At 35.6% G+C, this 18668-nt stretch overlaps 1 protein-coding gene and 1 non-coding gene across 5 annotated transcripts in view; both read right to left on the bottom strand.

Annotated features, from left to right (window-relative positions):
• PSD3 (pleckstrin and Sec7 domain containing 3) overlaps positions 1-18668 on the bottom strand; it is a 580732-nt gene that overhangs the window by 189615 nt on the left and 372449 nt on the right. The window lies entirely within an intron of this gene.
• Positions 7002-7151, bottom strand: MIR1540 (microRNA mir-1540). The gene has a single exon (NR_105688.1). It is a non-coding gene; the product is annotated as a microRNA mir-1540 (primary transcript).

Genomic DNA, 18668 nt, shown 5'->3' with positions numbered 1-18668 from the left:
TATTATATGAATGTGATGGAATACTATTGTGCTGTAAGAAAAACTGTACTCGGGAACAACAGTCTTCCATTACATTGGGATTAAAAGAAAATTGAATTCATATTCTGGCAAAAAAAAAAAAAAAACTTTAAAATGGAAGATGATGTTTATTAAAAACTGCAAAAACTGCTAAACAAATATTGCAAGACAAAAAAAAAAAAATCAGTAAGCCAATACAACACTGAACCCTATGAATACTGAGAGAGGATGGAATCATAATGGGATTTATTTCCACAATGATTCAAAAGAGAAATCAGAAGGGGAGAAATAAATGGCTTACAAAATAAAAATGATTAGCACAACAGAGAAACTTTAGGCTTTCCAAAGAAGCAAAAAATAGAACAGATTGGGAACACAAATATACTGATGTGAAGTGCAACCTATAAGAAGTAAAACCAATAAAATTTTTAAAAAGAATACACAATCCCTATACAAGCAAAAGACAGTAAGACTTAATCACAGCACGCAAAGAAATAATTTAACAATCATAGGCCTCTCAAAATAATGTAAGTCAAAAAAACTAAATCCACCAAAAAAAAAAGGCTGCTCAGAATTTGTAAATATAGAAAACAAAAGACCAATGAAAAGAATATATAGCTTATACCTCCCAAGGGGAAAAAAAACAAAACAAAACTGTATGCTTCAAATTCCAAGAACCAAAGTGATTAAATTCAACAAGTCCAGTGATAAACAACAAATTCTGCAAAGCAGCAGGAAAAAACCTTCACATGTAAAAAGAAAGAAATTCAAATAATAACAAAGCTACGCAATACCCACTGGAAAACACAGAAGGGTATGGAATACTCAATTAGTAGACTAGAAAGCAAGGGAGTTCAAAGCATTAAAGGACATATCCTACAAACCTAAGTCTAAACAATAAGAAAAGTGACATCTAAAGCATTCTTAGGGGGTAAGGGTTTGAAACAGATGTGAACATATCATCATTTGCAAGAAAGCCAAAAACCATAAACATAATACAGGTAAATAAAGAGAACTATCAAGGAAAGAATAAGTAATAAAATAAATACCCCATCTGCAGAGAAAATATAAAGGAAAAATAAAAGGAAGAGACATCTGTTGGATTAAAACAAAGCCACTATGGCATTTTCTTTCTGTAAAAGTACACAAGGTGATAAAGAAAAAAGTGGAATTTTTTTAAAAATCAGGAAATTCCAGTAAAGGAACAAACTTCAAAACACCATTAATGTTTAAGCTACAATTCTCACCTACTTTTGAATCAATGAATTTTTAAAATTAAAACTGATGCACTAGAAAAAGAATTCTTATAGAATTGGAAGGGAAGGACAGAGGGAAATATACCATGTATCCTAATCAAATACGTGGGTAGATACCAAAAGGAAGATACCTCTTTTAAGTCTCTCAGCAAGTTAAAAGCCTTCAGGAGAATGGATAAAGTAGCAAAAGGAGGGATTGAAGAAAGGGATATAAGGAAAGAGAAAGATTTCAACTTAAAGAAAGAAAGGGAGAACCCACTAAAAAGTATTCCCATGGGTGGAGAGAAATATTTTAAAATGGAAGGTGTAGTCCTTATGATGGGAGTAATCTACAGGGACCTGGAAGATATGGAGACAACTTCTAATAGAGGAAATTTTGCCTACATGGACAACATCTTAATTCAGGATATAGGGATAATCAACCTTCTAGGAAAGTGAGAGGAGTGGGAAGAAGAAATAATAAATAGGATAAATAGGGAAGTAGAGAACAAATAGTTGCAGGATAGGAAGGAGACTGTTTAAGGTGTGGGAAAGCAAGTTTTTGGCAATTTGGTTATTTTAAAGCGGAATATACAAAACTAATCACAGAGGCAAACTACACTTTATACTATTTTAATAGATTAAAAAGAGAAAGGATAGCTTCAAAATCCAAATAAAAATAAATTGCTACAAACACAAATGGAATTAAACCTAATAATGTTAAATGAAAATTGCTTAAACAATTGAATAAAATGAATGAGAATGATCAACTGGTATAAGGAAGCAAACCCCTACAAATCATTGCTTTTAAGAAACATATATAAAAAGCCAAGACATTCATAAAATAAAAAAAACAGAAATAGAACAAAGTTTACTATGTATCAGATAAAAATTTCAAAATGAGTTGCAATCATGCTATCAGACAAAGCAAAAACAAAAATTCACAATATAAAGATATTAAACAAGGAAATCTCATTATACAAGAGAAAAATAAATAAATCAATACCTATAGTAAACTTGTTTATTCCAAACGATCAAACATCTAACTTTACAAAAAGACAAATTAACTAAATTTCAAGACATTGAGAATAAAAGACTAATCAGTCTTCAATGTTTTTCTCTCAGTTGTGCCCATCTAAAAGAAAGATAAAGAAATGAAAAAACAAAGAATTCCTAAAGAAATCTAAGCCAAAGATTTATGCAGTTTTGGAAAGGGATCACTACAGAATATAATTAGAGAGATAGATATATCATCATCAAATAGAAGTTGTTTTTGTTATTGTGTGCATGTATATGTGTGTTAATGCTCATGTATTAGGGCATGAAGAAATTGCAAATAAATGAAAAAGACAAAAAAATTTAATAACCTTTATGTACTATAACAACAAAAAAAAGTAATCAGTTCATGGAATATAAAGAAAAACACAGAAATAAAAGGAGATAAAATAATGACATCTTAAATAACAAGTGAATCAAAGACCATTATAAAAATAATTGCATGGAAAAACAATGGCAATGATAAGAAAACAGCAAAATTTCTGACTTGTAGTTAAAACAGTCATCAGGAAAACAATATACTTCTCAAAATATACATTAAGAAAACAGAAAAGTAAAGGATTAATGATTTTTTTAAAAAAATGAAATCTAGCAATTTAGAATTCAAAACAAATGCAAAATAAGATAATATTGAAAATTAGAGAAGATAGATTAGAAACCAAAGAGACTACAGAAATTACAAACAAAACTAAAGGCTACTTTTAAAAAGCTAACAAAATTGACACTTTTCACCAATCTGATTAAAAATAAAAGGACAGAAGATAAAATCAACAAAATAACGAATGAAGGAAAATCATTATAAAACAGGAATATAACTTCTATGAATACTTATGTCAACAAAATTCACAATACAAAAGAAATAGACATTGAAAATATAAAATACCTAAAAGAACAGAACATCATTTAGAGATCTTAAATATTTCAAACTCAGAAACTGAAGCAAAACTAGCTATAAAAGATGAAACCCAAATAGCCCTATTCAAAGAAGAAAAACAAAATTCCTGATTAATAGGATTCTCTGGTAAATTTATATAAAACTTTTTACAGAATTAATGCTAATACCATATAAATTAATATCAAATACCAAGGGGAAAAAATCACTCTACCAAATCTCTTTGTGAAACAAATATATTCCAAATATTAAGAACTCATGATTAAAAATTTTAAAGAAAACTTATTCCCTCTGAACAGAAGAAGTGAGATCTCTCAGGACAGTTGTGAAAATCGAGTAAGGCTTCATCTGCTTCAGAGTTGGAGTAGGCCTGAAGGGCCTTGAGCATTGACTCAAGGGCACACCAAAGTCCCCTTCCTGCTATCCTCCCATGCCGACATTTTCTCCCTACTTCAATCAAATATGAGCAACTGTGTACTTATTGGCCAAGTTCAATTTCCTGGATAGTTCCCCAATTTAGAATGTAAGACCCTCAGCCAATGAGGATGAGGGTCAGTGGTGGGAGGGGTATTTTGCATTAGGGACTATTTAAAGTGTAAAACCCTTCCCAGAAGGTGCCTCCTCCTCCCTTCCATTGCCTGCTGGATGGGAGGGAGGCCTGATTCTCAAGAGAATGTACAATAAACTTTTGGCTTTGCTCCTAGAGATCTCTCCAGCTTTTTATTAAATGGTGACCCCTCACCATTCTGAGCCACACACCTCCCTTGAGCTTCAACCCCACATCACTAATTGTTTATTGGGAAATTTCAAATTAGATTCACTGGAGACATCAAACTTATTATGTCTAACGATGAATTCTCCAAACATCTTTTTCTGTTGAAAAGGTACTACTACCATTCTTCCAGGATATTAGGTCAGAATGTTGGCATTATTCTGGCTTTCTCAACTTCCTTCAAACCATACATCCAATTTGGTCATTTCTCTCTCATATTTGCATAAGACCACTTTAGACTTTTTATTACATCTTGACCCTTCCTCTCCACTTACATAGTCACCTTGGGTTAGGCCCTAGTGACTTCTTGCCTAGAATATTACAATCTTATAATTGTTACCCCTTCCTTTCATTTCATCATCATTCTAGCCTATCCTACAGATTACTAAAGTAATTCCCCTTAAGCACAAATATGATGTTGTTCTTCCTGTACTCAATTAACTCCAGTTGCTTTCTTTTGCCTCTAAGATAAAATAAAATGTTTGTTTCATGTTAAAATTAATTCATAATCTGGTCCCAATCTTTCTTATTTCATTGAATATTTACTTCATGTCTTATATTTTGCAATTCAGCCAAACTGTCTTTGGCTGGTTTCTCACATACAATATTCCATCCTATCTGCATACCTTTATACCTGACATTATTTCTCATACCTAGGAGGTTCTTCCCCACCTCCATCCCATAAGAATACATCTCTTCCTTTTAAGATGCAGCTCAGACAACATATCGTCTACATAAAGCCTTTCCTGATCCTCCAACTGCTGTCTTCCCTCCCAAACTACATGTATATATGTATGTGTACACATGCACAATACATAAAGTTGAAGGTTACAACATAAATCCATAAAAATCAACATTTCAACATAAGAACAAAAATCCAAGAGGCAGTAATGGAAGAAAAATCCTATCCAAAATAATTATAAAATGCATAAATATTGGAGACAAATCTACAAAAGTACATTCAATACTTATATGAATTTTATAAAATATTCCTGAAAGAAATAAAAACAAATAGCTAGTATTATAAAAATTAAAATAACAAACAAAATAACAAAAAGATATTTTACAAAACTAGACAAAAATAATAAAATTATTTGAAGGAACAAAAGATCTAAAATATCAGTGGAAATAATAAAAAAAGTAGGAATGAGCAAGAAATGATACTTGTAGAACTCAAATTAAATTACAAAACAGAAATCCTCAAAATTATTTGGGACTTATTAAAAAAATCAGCAAAGCAAATCAGTAAAACGGCAACAACAACAGAAGACAAACAGAAATAATGTTACTAAAATAACCCAGGGATTAAAAAAAAAACTGGCAAGTAGTATGGCAGAAATCAATCTTAGACCAACAACTTACAACATATTCCACAACAAATTTTAAATGGTTATGCAATCCACACATTAAAGTTCATAACATTAAAAAAAAAATCAGAAAAGAGATCATTCACAATTATGATTAGGAGAGGAAATCTTGACCAAACAAAAAAATAGAGGCAATTACAAAATGTAAAAAGGTCATGTTGATTACATGAAATTGAAAAATACTGAAAAGCTTTTACTCAAAGTTAATGCAAATCAGATAAAAAGACAAGTAGTCAGTTAGGGAGAAAAGTTTCTATCAAATTTTTCAAATAACATATCCAAAATACATTAAACCAGGAAAAATACAAAAAGACTAAAAGCCATTCCCCAAAGGATAACAATTCTCAAAATAAGAATGGCAAAGTATCAACAACTTTCAGGAAGCCCTAAATGGCTTATAATAAAAGAAAACAAATCAAAATAACCTTGAACTTTTACCTCACACCCAGCAAAGATGACCGAGGACAAAATAATAGTCAATGTTGGATGAATGGTCAAGAAACAGACATAGTTATGCAGTGTTAGTGGAGTTCAGAATTAGTATAGCCATTCTAGAAAGCAATTTGGAATTATGGAAATAGGGTAGTTAAGATGTCCATACCTTCTGACCTCTGATTCCACTGCTAGATGTAGACATAGATATAGATATAGACATAGATGTGTGTGTGTGTGTGTGTGTGTGTGTGTATCTACATCCATATCTATATATTGATATATAGATATAGATATAGATACATAGATAGATAGATAGGTATAGATATAGATATATATGTCAAGGAGGTCACTAACAAAAAAAAGGCTCCAAATATACCAAAATATTTATAGTAGCAAATCACCTGGAAACCAAATAGGTGCCCATCCATTGGGGAATGGCTAAACAAATTGTGGCACAGGAATATAATGGCATATTATGGCACTATAATGACAACTACGAATAAAGAGGAGGTGGAAAAACTTACAGTAACCAATGCAATGTATAGTAAGCAAAGCCAAGAAAACAATATACAAAATGACTACAGCAATGTAAATGACAAGAACTATCAAAAAAACAACTGAAAAGGAATGTTACAAAATTACAAAAAACAAGATCGGCCCCCCAGACAGAGACATGAAAAGATAATTTCTCTACTTTTTTGCCACTGTGGCAAGGTCCATAGGTGTGGAGCAAATACCATTTTGGTTTTAGGGATTTATTAAAATGTATTATTGGTCCATTTTGCTCAATTTTTTCCCCTTCTTTTTTTTTCTTCTCCCCTTAACATCCATTATAAAGGATGGCTCTCTGGGAAGAGAGGGGGAAAAATAATAAGGGGAAACCTGAGATGAAAATACAAACAAGACCAATAAAATTTATTTTCAAAAGTCTCTCCCTATCTCCATTTGTTGTTTCCTTTTGGGCCTCTCTTTTAACACACAGTCTTAACATCACAAAATAAATTCTTATATGCCACAGAGAGGAAAGGTTTCCGCGCATCAGAAAAATGCAAGTTTAAATAAAGTGACTGTCAGGTTTTCTTAGCGGTCTTCCCTCACAGGTTGCGGGTCAGGCGGCGATTACTTCCTCCACCTCTAGCTTTGTTTCCTCTTCAAGCCTCATCTGCAAAATGAAGGTGGCGGACTAGGCGATCTCCGGGGTCTCTTCCGCTGCTAAGCGCTACGTCTCTACTACACAGACACTTATGTAGCGGGGGTGATTCCATAGAGCGCATGTCCATCCCCAGAGAGCCAGAGCATATGCTCCATGGAATCACCCCCACCACATTGAGCTTCCTGACCTAGACCAGAGAGACCCATTTCGCCTGCGAGGAGATCAGTGTCTAATTCTAAGAGCAGAGCCCCAAGCTCCCCAAGTCCCAAACTCTGAGCCCTTCTGCATCCGCAGTCGCGCTGAGACCAGCATCAGGAGTGAGGGCTTGAGTCTTGGCGGAGTTGCTGAGGTCGAAGAAGGACGAGGTCGTGCAAAAAGAAACAGACTGGCTGCAAGCCCAGACTCTGGCCACCACCAATTTCCTAATTTATGAAACAAAAAAAAGATCTCTAAGGTGGCTTCCAGCTCAGAAATTCCTTGCTTATTTAGAAAAAGGTCATCACCACCATATACAAGCCTCTGCACATTTAAGACATATTTGAACAAAGTAGAAAAAAAAAAAAAAAACATTTATTAAACAAAGTTCGGCAGTAGATTCTTCACCACTAGCTAGTCTTGGCAGGAATGATTTATTCTCAGTAATTAATTATTTACTCTAAAAAAATAGCATTTCTCCTAAAAACAGCAACAAACAACAAACAGATAATACTCTCCTGACACAGTTGGAGCTCTTTGATACAAGATTCCTTTTTAGTGTCCAGCAGGATTCCTAACTCCTCCTATCCAGTGCATTTCTGAATTGTCTTCCTTCCATGTTACATGATGCAAGGTCACAGAAGTAAAAAACAAGTATTAGCTTGATTCAGAGAAGATTTATAAAGGTGTGTCTGGTGCCCCGCAAATCACCAAGATAGAGCAAAGTTAATTTGAAATTACTTTCAGGTTTTTGATTGGGATCTTGTGCATGTCACTTTGGCTTCAGTTCTTAACCTGAAAAATGAGAGGAATGAAGGGGAAGAAGAGAAAGGAGGGAGAGGTAAAGTAGAATTATCAACACGCCCTTCCCCCCCCAAAAAAAAGAGAAAAAAATAAAAAGAATTCATGACAATTACAAACAAGCCAGCTTTGAAAGTTATATGTTAAATATAGTTAGTATACTACTTAAAAAAAAAAAAAGTAAGTCCCAGTTGATAAAGATTCACAGTGTATTCATAGTATTCTCCTTCTGTCCTATAATAGATATGGAAATACTTTTTTTCCCTTTTTTTTTTGTTTGTTTGGGGGGGGGGGTTGGAGGAGAGAAGAATTGTATGTGTTCCATTCAGAATTTGAAAAAAAGCATCTACATATCTGATTCTCCTGGTAGGAAAAGAAGTATAATATAAAGTGAGGAGGAGACAAGTAAGGTGATTGAACAAGCTTGATAAGAAAGTCTTGGAGATTTCTTCTAGCTTGATAACTATTGATTTTATATTCAATAAATTCAATTATTTCATTCAAAATTAGGCTTAAGAGTCTAAAGGACTAGACTCTTTCTAGAGGAAATCTTCTCACTCTCTCCCCCATCATACTTCTCCCTTCTCAAAATATTCTGTATCCATTTTTATATATATTCATATTGCATACAAATCTTTTAAGTTCCTTGAGGGTTTTATTTTTATTTTCATAGATCAAGTGATTAACACTGAACCTGAGACATAACAGACATAATTTAAGCACATCCATATTTTGTGCTTCTGTGCTAAGTGTTATAAGCATTTCATTTGGTTTTCATAACAACCTGTAGAGGGAGATGTTATTATCCTTATTTTACAAATGGGGAAACTAAGGCAAACAAAATGGTGAATAGTTCAATGAAGGGTCACACAGCTGGTAAGTACCTAAGGCTAGATTTGACTTCAAGCTTTCCCAATTTCAGATCCAGCACTCTATCCACTAGGACACCTAGCAAGTGGTAAGAGTTGCTGAAAGAGATTTCACAAGTTTGCTGTAAAGGGAAACTCTCTAATAACTGAGTTGTCTAGCCATGGAAAGGTGTACCTGAGGAGTCCTACTTTCATTTCCCTTCCCCACCCACCCAAATACACAGCCATGCTGACAACACGAAAGGATCTGGAAACCCAGAGAACTTGCAAAGTTGATTCCTCTTGAAGCACAGGCTGTCGAATGACCTCTGAAAACTTATAAAGCTCTGAGAAGTTGTGATGGGAATCACAACTGACAATACCATAGTACCTTAAGAACCTTTGGCAAATAAAACCAAAGACAATTATGATCCTACATTGCATCCTACAAAACTTAAGAGGCAGGTTAAATGCACTCAGGATTGGCTAGATAAGGACTCCTTATCTAGTATCCTTGGAGTAGAACAGCTCAATTCCATAACCAGGAAAAGGTTGCAGTTTGCTAAGGAAGTAACTAACCCTCCAGGCCCCCTTTGGTCTGAACTTATTTCATGCTCAAAGGATGTCTTAACCTAGATCTCAACAAATAGAACATAACAATCTATAGGGATACTCCATTAACAAGAGCACCTTGTTCACCTTAGGTTCTGAACCTTAGGCACACAAGTAGCTCGGAATTAGAGCTGACTTTTCTAGATAGCTCTGGTTCATAACAAGTCTACAGTATTACAAATCTCCCCAGAATTAAATAAGCACTAGTTATTAGGGGGTAGGACGGAGTGGGGGGGTGGAGGGAGGGGTATTAAGTGAGTATACAGTAAGAAGTAAATATAAGGTAATACCATGAATCAACCTGATGATCTCTTGCCCTTCTCAACACATCCTTTATTTTATTGATATCTCCATGAACTTTGGATCAACCCAAATGTTATCTGACCAGGGTATATTATAGTTTCTGGCCCTATTATGGAGCCTGCAATCTAGAAAGAGAGATGCCATACTCGACAAATAATTCTAATACTTCTTTAAAAGAATACAAATTACAGTGTGCTACTACCTCCAATAAAAATCATAACCCAAAAAATGCACTGACATGTAGCTAGTAGACAGTCCTCACAAACTGGTATAATTTAAGGGGGGGAAAAAAAAAAAGGTAGGCAAACATCTCTGAACTCAGCTACTTGAATGAATCCATCACTGCCTTCAGGGCCCTTCAAGGACTCTCCTGTTTGGAAGGACGTGCTAAGAATTTGTGTTCTGTTGCTATAATCTTCAAGAATTTAGGATGGGGGACAGTTTTTAAATCCATTAAGTGGCTTTGAAAATAAGAAAAATAGGCTAATTACTGGGAAGACAGTATATACGATATTGTCCAGTTTCCTCAACTGTGGTTCATGACTCCATAGACAGTTTCATAACTGAATTTAGGGATCATGAAATTATGATTTGTTATCACAATGTTTGATTTGTGGACCTTATATTCCTATATACCTGGGGTCATGTAAAAATTTCTCATGCAAAACGTTTAAGAAACCCTGGTATAAAGAGTACTGGATTTAAATCTAGAAGACCCAGGTAGAAATCTAGGATGTGCTACTTACCATCTGTATTGCTTTGGCAATGGTGTGGCACAAGAAAAGAGCAATGGCTCTGAAGTCAAAAGACCTGAGTTCAAATCCCAAAACTTTATGACTTTGGGCAACTGAATTAACCTTCCTGGAGGTCTCCTCATCTGTACAATGAAGCCACTATCCTTAGATGGCATCTGAAATCCTTTTCAAGTGCTAGATCAGCAAAATCATGATCCTCTCCACACCTCAGTTTCCTAAGCTGCAAAATGAGGCTGCAGAAGAACTAGAAGACTTTTAAAGTTCCTTCCATCTCTAAAATGATGATCTTACAATCCTAGGAGAGGAAGAACCCGCTGAACTTTTACTACAAATAGGAGAACTAATGATGTATTAGAAAGCACAGGGATTCAGAGGAATGAGACAGAAAAAAGAGTTAAGAAAGAAAGACAGGCAGCCAGAGACAGAGAGAAAAGAGAGACAAAGACAGAGAGACAGACAGCACCTTATTTAAAAAAAAAAAAAAAACTAGACAATAACAATACACCACAAAGGTAACCATCAAAGTTGAGCGGTTTAATCACAGAATTTAAGGCTCCACTTGGATTTCAAAGAATGTGTACAAAACTGCCAAACTACTAATAAAGAGTATTTAGGAGAGAAAAGTATTGAAAGTAGGGAAAATAACAGTCATTTCAAGATCTAGAAAGAATGGCTCACAAGGAAAGAGGTAAAGACAAGTTTTGAAAATTGGGAGTTTTGCAACTTCAAAACATTCTTAACTATGCCACCAGCAATCTGCTTTAGGAGCAATCAGCCTTACTCTTGAGCAAAATCAAAACCGAAAACAAAGAAAAGGCTTCAGAGGACACCTTGGAGGTGGGATTTCAGTCACTGACAAGTGATATGTTGTAGACTTGAGCACCCAAACTGCCCAAGCAGAATACCTGGCTGGCTTACAACTGTGTAAAAATGCACATAGCTCCCATTTGTCACCAGCTCAGTCCAAGTCTCTATGAAAATATAAATCAGTAAATTTGTGTGGTGGCTTATGTAGTTATTCTACCAACTCCCAATAGGGAGAGCCTGAGGTATGTTTTCCTCTGCCTCCAAGGTCAGAAAATTCCCTCAGATTAGAGAAGCAAATCTGAAGAAAAGGAGATAGATAAGTTCCTAACATTTGGTTGATGCTGTACTAGGAATTCTTAAGACCCATAATGTTCTTAGATGCTAGAATTATAGACTTAAGCCATCTGCATTTCTAACTGTGGGACTGATTGTTCTATTTTAGCCAAAATGGCTTTTCAGGAATATTCAGATATATACACGTAGTCAGATTCCATTATATATGGCAATAGGTCTTACATGACTTCACATGTATAATGGATACCATAGTGCTTATATTTTCAATGGCTGGAAAAAGAATCGAAGAGAGGCAGAAAATTTGGAACTAAAAAGTTTTTTTTTAATTTTTGCTTATAAATAAATAAATGAAAGCAAAAAATAAAAGAAAGGGTTTCTGATACCTAGAAACTGGGAGGGGAGAAGAGGGAGCAGAAAACAACTCGATTTTAAAATACTTTGCTATGTCATGAATTTTTAGAAAGGTTTTGACTAATGAAATGGAAAGGGTACTGGATTTGAAATTTTTCAAAAGGGGTGAGGGTAAATTTAATTAAAAGAATCACCTACTATGTGAAAGGTGTTGATGGGAACCTAGGAATATAATAAAATTGTTTGCCTTCAAGACGTACTAATGTATATACTATATGGAGATAGAGAAGCCAATACACAATTTGAAAGTGGGGGGGGGGGGGGAAACAATCACTGCAGAGCATCCTAGAACCCTGAAAGACACCTGAAGGAAAAACTAAAGGAAGAAAAGAATTCTGAAAGGTTTACACCACCACATTTTTAGACCACCAGCTTCAGTGTCAATCTGGCCCCTCAAGCCATCATATAAGTCCTATGCAGAAAGACCTGGCTGTCTCCACCACCAGCATGGATACCAAATGTCAACCAATAATCACCAACAAGGCAGGCAAGTTTTAGACTACCTGAAGCATTTAGGTATCTTGAGGGAGAGACAGGAGGTGGCACATGCCAGAAGGATCAAAATTCTGCTGCCATCTATATCCTCAATACTCAGGGAAAATCAGCCAAGACCTCCTCAAAATCCAGGAATTTCGGTGTTGCCATGGCCCCCAGTCTTGTTTCTGTTATCACTCAAATAGCAATCATTGTGGGAAGCAATCTTTGTGAAGAAGAGGCTTACTCTCTGCCATCAACATCAACTGCCAACTGTCATAAACTGTCAGGTAAACTCAAGAGCCTCAAGAAGAGCTGCAGCCTACCAAAGCAGCTATCAGTATGACTAAGGGAAGCCCCTCCTGGGAAGATTCAAACTGTCCACTGAATAATTATTACCCCAACCCAATCCCTTAGCAGCTATACTTACTAAGCCCCAGAGAAGAAAGTTCTGGCTCAACTTTAAAAACAGATCTGGTTTCATTAAGGAAATAATATTAAAGAAAATGCACTGTGATCTGTATCCAATTGTACTTCAGATCTCAAAGCCTTTCCATCTGACTTGCAGCTGAAACCTGCTGTTATGTATCGTCTCCCATTATTAGATTGTGAGCTCTTTGAGAGCAGGGACTGACTATATTTTCTATGTGAATCTCTACTTTACACAGGCTAAGTTACCTAATAATTGCTTCCTTTCTTCCCTTCCTTTCCTTCTTTTTCTTTCTTCCTTCCTTTCATAAAGCAGAGATAATAATCTTCATACTTACCTCACAAAGATGTTTATGAAGAAAATAATAGAACACATATGTGAAGGCACTAGTAACCATGAAATATTATAAGTTACTACTATTATTTTTACTCAAAGCATGCCTCTTGCTCTCAACAGTGATATTAAGTATATTTATCTTACTGAAATACAGAAAAAAAAAATTATGTGGGTGTCCTCCTTGTCCACCAACCCAGAATTTTAAGAGGACTGCATTATATAACTCACATGCAAATGTTTCTTTATTTTGTTGGCTGTGCAGGCACCACATGGCTTCGGAGGGACACATGCAAATGTTGAAATCAGGCTGTCAGTAATGGCACTAGGAGGTTCCATAAGAGGTTAGCAGCATGTCATTCAGTTATACTGTCAGGAAAGTGAGGGTTTCATTTTCTGTCATTTATAACTTCCCTTGCTGAATTGGACTTCTTTGGAAGGTTCAATTTTATACCTTAAATACTGCCTTGGACCCAAGTGAAAATAGAAGTACCTAGAAAGAAGACCAGATTTGTAGTAAAGAAATAATTATTTCCAAGTTCCATCTCTAATGTTGATTAGCGGGATGAATCTCAAGAAGTCAAAGCATCAAAGACTGAAGATTTAAATCTGGAAAAGGAAATGATATGTTTGCTAATTGAACTCCTCTGTTTTACAGCCAAGGAAACTGAGCCAGTATTCAAACTTGGATCCACTGACTCTGAATCCCAATCACACCACTCTAATTCTGCCTTCACGTAAAAGTCCAGAGTAAAACTTAAAGCATAAAATTGAAATAAAACAATCACTCTACCAGTCTTTACTTTCCTCATAGGGATCAGGCATGTGATTCACTAATATATGGAATTTCCAGGTAAGGGACCTCCCTCTACCAATGCAGCTCAATACCTTCAAAGTAACATATCCTATTAGAGAACTGCCTAGAGCAATGGTGTCAATCTTAAATAAAAATGGCAGTTGTTAATCCATAATTAAGGATCTCTGTGGGCAATATTGATTTTAGAAAACCATATGGTAACATCATATATATTTTTATTGTATTTTTTGTCTTTTTGGTTAAATATTTCCCAATTGTATTTGAGTCTGGTTAGGGTCCTACTCAGGACTGCACTCCTAGTTTGACACTCAGGGCCTACAACACTAAGAATACTGCCTTCCAACAAATCTAAATTTCTTTATAAACATGGGTAATGATAGTGATGATGATGATGATAAGCTTGGCTTAATTATTATGGTTTTAATGCCATATTTTGTGACATTCTTAAGAGACACAGTGCTGATTAGGCTAAATTGGCAAGATTCAACCATAACTAAATTTATTTTTAAGACAATAGCTGTAATGATACAAGTTAATTCTGATGAGTGCAGATAATTCAATTCATAAATAATTATCAATTACTGCTGTGTAAGAGGTATTAAGTGCTAGATAAACAAGAGAAGGCAAAAAAGCATTCCTTGCTCTCAAGGAGCTTACAATCTATAATACTTCTGTCATTCTGTTCTTACATTTCATCATATTCTGAAATAACCAGAAAAATTGTATGATTAAAGAAACTTCAAGGCTAAATACATGTTCAGAAAAATAAATGGGATCATTGATGTTCATAACATCTTGTTCAAAAAAATATGACTTATGAAACAGTGATTAAAAATTTGAAAATGAAATGAGATTAAATATTTCTGAAGAAATATAAACTATCTAAGTATCAGTGCAATTAAAACCAGAATCCAGTTTTGGACACCAATTATCCTCTGTCTGACCACCACTAAGATATTTTGCAGATGGCTGACAGCCTTAGTAAACAGACAGATTTTTTTGTTAAATGTCCTTGAAATACAAATTTGAATTCAAAGCATCCCAACCTTTACCAAAATAAAATAAGCTATAAAATAAGGCTAAAAAACATCAGTTTGTTGAAGGTGACTTCAACGTGTCAGAGGTTATGAATTTTCCCTCTATTACCATCTTTTTATTTAGTATACACAATATACTGAGAGGCTTATCTTTATTCTTTTAATAAAAAGAAACAAGGCAGAAATACTAGTGATAAGGTGTGGGGGGACAGGGGAGAAGAAGCACATTATCAAGATGAACAAGGAAGTGATAAAACAGAGAGCCTCCTCACCCGTTGCTTGGCAAACAGCATAGCATTACAGGATGAGGGAAAAGCACCACAGATGGTGGATGCCCTCTTGCTCCCAAAGTATCATCTCTCTGGAGGCACTCACGCCCCCTGAATGGGAGCCAATCAGCTACAGCTATACTCTGCAGCTCACCACTCCACTCTCTCTCCCCCACAGGACTCCCACCACCCAGCTCCCACTTGTGACTGCAGAGAAGCTCAGCAAGTTCTGAATCCCTGCAATGTTGTATACAATGCATCTCAATGGTTCCTAAAGGAATATTCCTCCACAGAAGGCTCCCAAGAACCCAAGGTTAATAGCATTCAAAGCAAAGATATTACTCAACTAAATTTTTTTCTAAATATACTTATAAATCACAATTTCTCTGCCAGCAGAGGATAAGCTCTAACGGAGTAGATCAATCATTTGTTCATTTTGTTCTAGACCTGTGGACCCCAGCTCTGACCTGTCCTTTGGCTTAGATGAACTCAAACTTGACTAGAACTATTTTCTTTGGTCCAGGCATCTTCTCGACACTCACATAAATCGCTGTACACCTGTCTCTCAGCTTTCTCCTTATATTCACTCATGGCACTACCCTACCCAAGCTTTAGATCAGGAGTGTGTGTGTGTGTGTGCGCGTGCGTGTGTCTCACAGTGTCAGATCCCCTTTAGTCACCAGGCAAATCCAAGACCCCTTTCTCAGAATAATGTTAATAAATACACAATTACCAAAATGTTTAAAAAAAAAAAAAAATCATGGAACCTAATTTAAGAACTCTGCCCTAAAACAATAATCCTTACACAATCACTTGTTTATAGGAGGCACTCCATAAGAAAGGTTCATTTAATTACATCAAGCACTTGATACACTGATAGCAGATGCTCCATAGAATCCGGTCCAATATACAGCACTATAAATATCATCTAACTTGGGAGAGTTTTTTTTTGTTGTTGTTGTTGTTGTTGTCGTTGTTCATGATATATGGTCTTAAAGGGTAAAGGGGCATCTAATAAACCATCACACTTACCCACATTTTGAGAGCCATTCAGATTAAGTAGGCCATACAAAGTAATGCTATGTCATTTGAATTGTGATAATTAATAAAAGAACACAAAACACAAGCTGGTTTATTGTTATAATTCTTAAACCAGTGCAGACATAGAGGTTGTGAGTTTTTTTAAAAGCAGCACAAATTACATTTCCATTTCTCCTTTCTCCCAGCTGCATCATAGAACTTAAATGTCTAGCAGATCAGTGGGTGGAAGATCAAAGAACATTTTTAAAAATTTAACTTTACTACCCACATGGATGTGGGAGTAATATGTCAGTGGGACTAAAATGTACATGACAGAGTATTAGAGATTCCCTAACCCACAAGGATCAGATTCTTCTAGCTTTTAAAGTAGCAACATTCACTCCACTGCTGCTTTTCACACTTTCTGTGTCTTCTAAACTGCCACACAATATAAAGGAGTTAAGTCTGAATTTATAAATGTATTTGTTTTCACATGTTCCATTTCCAACACTGCCAGAAACTAAGACCTCAGACCAAGATAACATAGATGAGCTTGTGGCAGCTTTCTCTTCATCTGGAAAACAGGATTCACATGAAAGCAGAATGAAGATGTTAAAACAGTCAAATGATTAAAAAGAGTATATCTCAACTCTTTCTCTCTGCCTCCTGCGAAGGAGAATAGGTGTGCAGAAATGAGAACTCCAAGGTAGGCATTCACAAATGCCGCTCATTTGGGAGCTTTGTAGCTCAGGAAATGAAGGTGAAAAAGGACTGGAGCCCAGGAACCAGAGCTTCCCAGCGCCATATTTCAGGATTCCATCCTTCCCCCACCATAACCCACCCACACACATCTGAGCCGTGTATTATCCATACATGCTCCATCTTCTTTCCTGCTACTCTTCCTTTGTGTCAGCCCAATCTTCCTCACTATCTCCCCAAAATGGGACAGTGAACTTACTTCTCCATCCACACCTCTGACCTTGCTGTCCTCTTTCTGCTCCATCTATCAAAATCAAGACATTTCACTCAAAGCCTAACTCAAGTCTCACCTTTTCCATGAAGCTCTCTACTCAGCTTCCACAGCTAACCATACACATCACAATTATTTATCACTGACACACTTTTGGGGTTTTTGGCTGAGAATACTTAGTATTTCATTTGTTTATTGAGCTCAGTCCTCCCCACCATCAAATTCCCTTTGTTACTGCAGATCAACAATTGTTCTGCAACTTATATTCAGTTAATTACCCAATATTCCCAGTCAGCCACAGAATTACCATTTAATGGTATACTCCCTTATATTCTTTGCTATTTTATGTATCTGAGTCTTAAAAATAATAAACCAAAAAAAAAAAAAAAAACGGTGAGAAAGCCATATGCTTTAAATATCAGCAAAATTCGATCTATATATATATATATATATATATATATATATATATATATATATATATATATATATAACTGCTTATGCATGCATAGTTATATACCTCGATGTTGGATCAGGACATCCAAATGGTGCAACCGCTATTAAAGGTTCGTTTGTTCAACGATTAAAGTCCTACGTGATCTGAGTTCAGACCGGAGAAATCCAGGTCGGTTTCTATCTGTAAATTCATTTCTCCCAGTACAAAAGGACAAGAGAAATAGGGCCAACATTCATAATAAGCCCTAGAATCAATATATGAATTTATCTAAATATACTAAATCAACTTATATGCCCCCAAGAACAGGGTTATTAAGATGGCAGAGCTGGTAATTATATACATTGTGTGTAAATATGCATATAAATATATATACGAAAATATATATGTATATAAAATGTAGTTTACAATACACACACACACACACACACACACTCACACTCACACTCACACTCACATATATCTCAATCTCTACATCTTGCCCATGCATGCAGGTGCAGAGACTGCCCAAGCTCCAATTTTCCTACTGATTTACAGAGGAATTTTGAGCTGCTTCATTTCAGATGTGGAGTTTTCTCCTCTTAGGCAATCTGATCCATCATGCCTGTCCCCAGCTTTACCTCTACTCCTCTTAGGGGCTTACCATATTAATGTCAAACTTACATGTGGACATCCAGCCTGGTCTACCACATGGCAGGCCTTTTGACTTTAAGAGATCTGGATTGTAGCTAGGATCATAGGCATGTTCAATAATGTCCAATCTAAATTGGTTCTTTTATACAGAGGGCCACAGAGCTAGAGCTGAAAGGGACCTCACAGGCCCCTAAATTCACTATATGATTTTATAGATGAGGAAATTGAAGATCCAGAACATTAAGTAAGTGGCCAAGATCACATAGACAATAAGCAAGAG

The sequence above is a fragment of the Sarcophilus harrisii genome, chromosome 2 (genome assembly GCF_902635505.1).
Source record: "Sarcophilus harrisii chromosome 2, mSarHar1.11, whole genome shotgun sequence".
NCBI classification, from domain to species: Eukaryota; Metazoa; Chordata; class Mammalia; order Dasyuromorphia; family Dasyuridae; genus Sarcophilus; species Sarcophilus harrisii.
The sequence above is the reverse complement of the archived record's forward strand: the minus strand, read 5'-3'. Positions and strand labels throughout refer to the sequence as shown.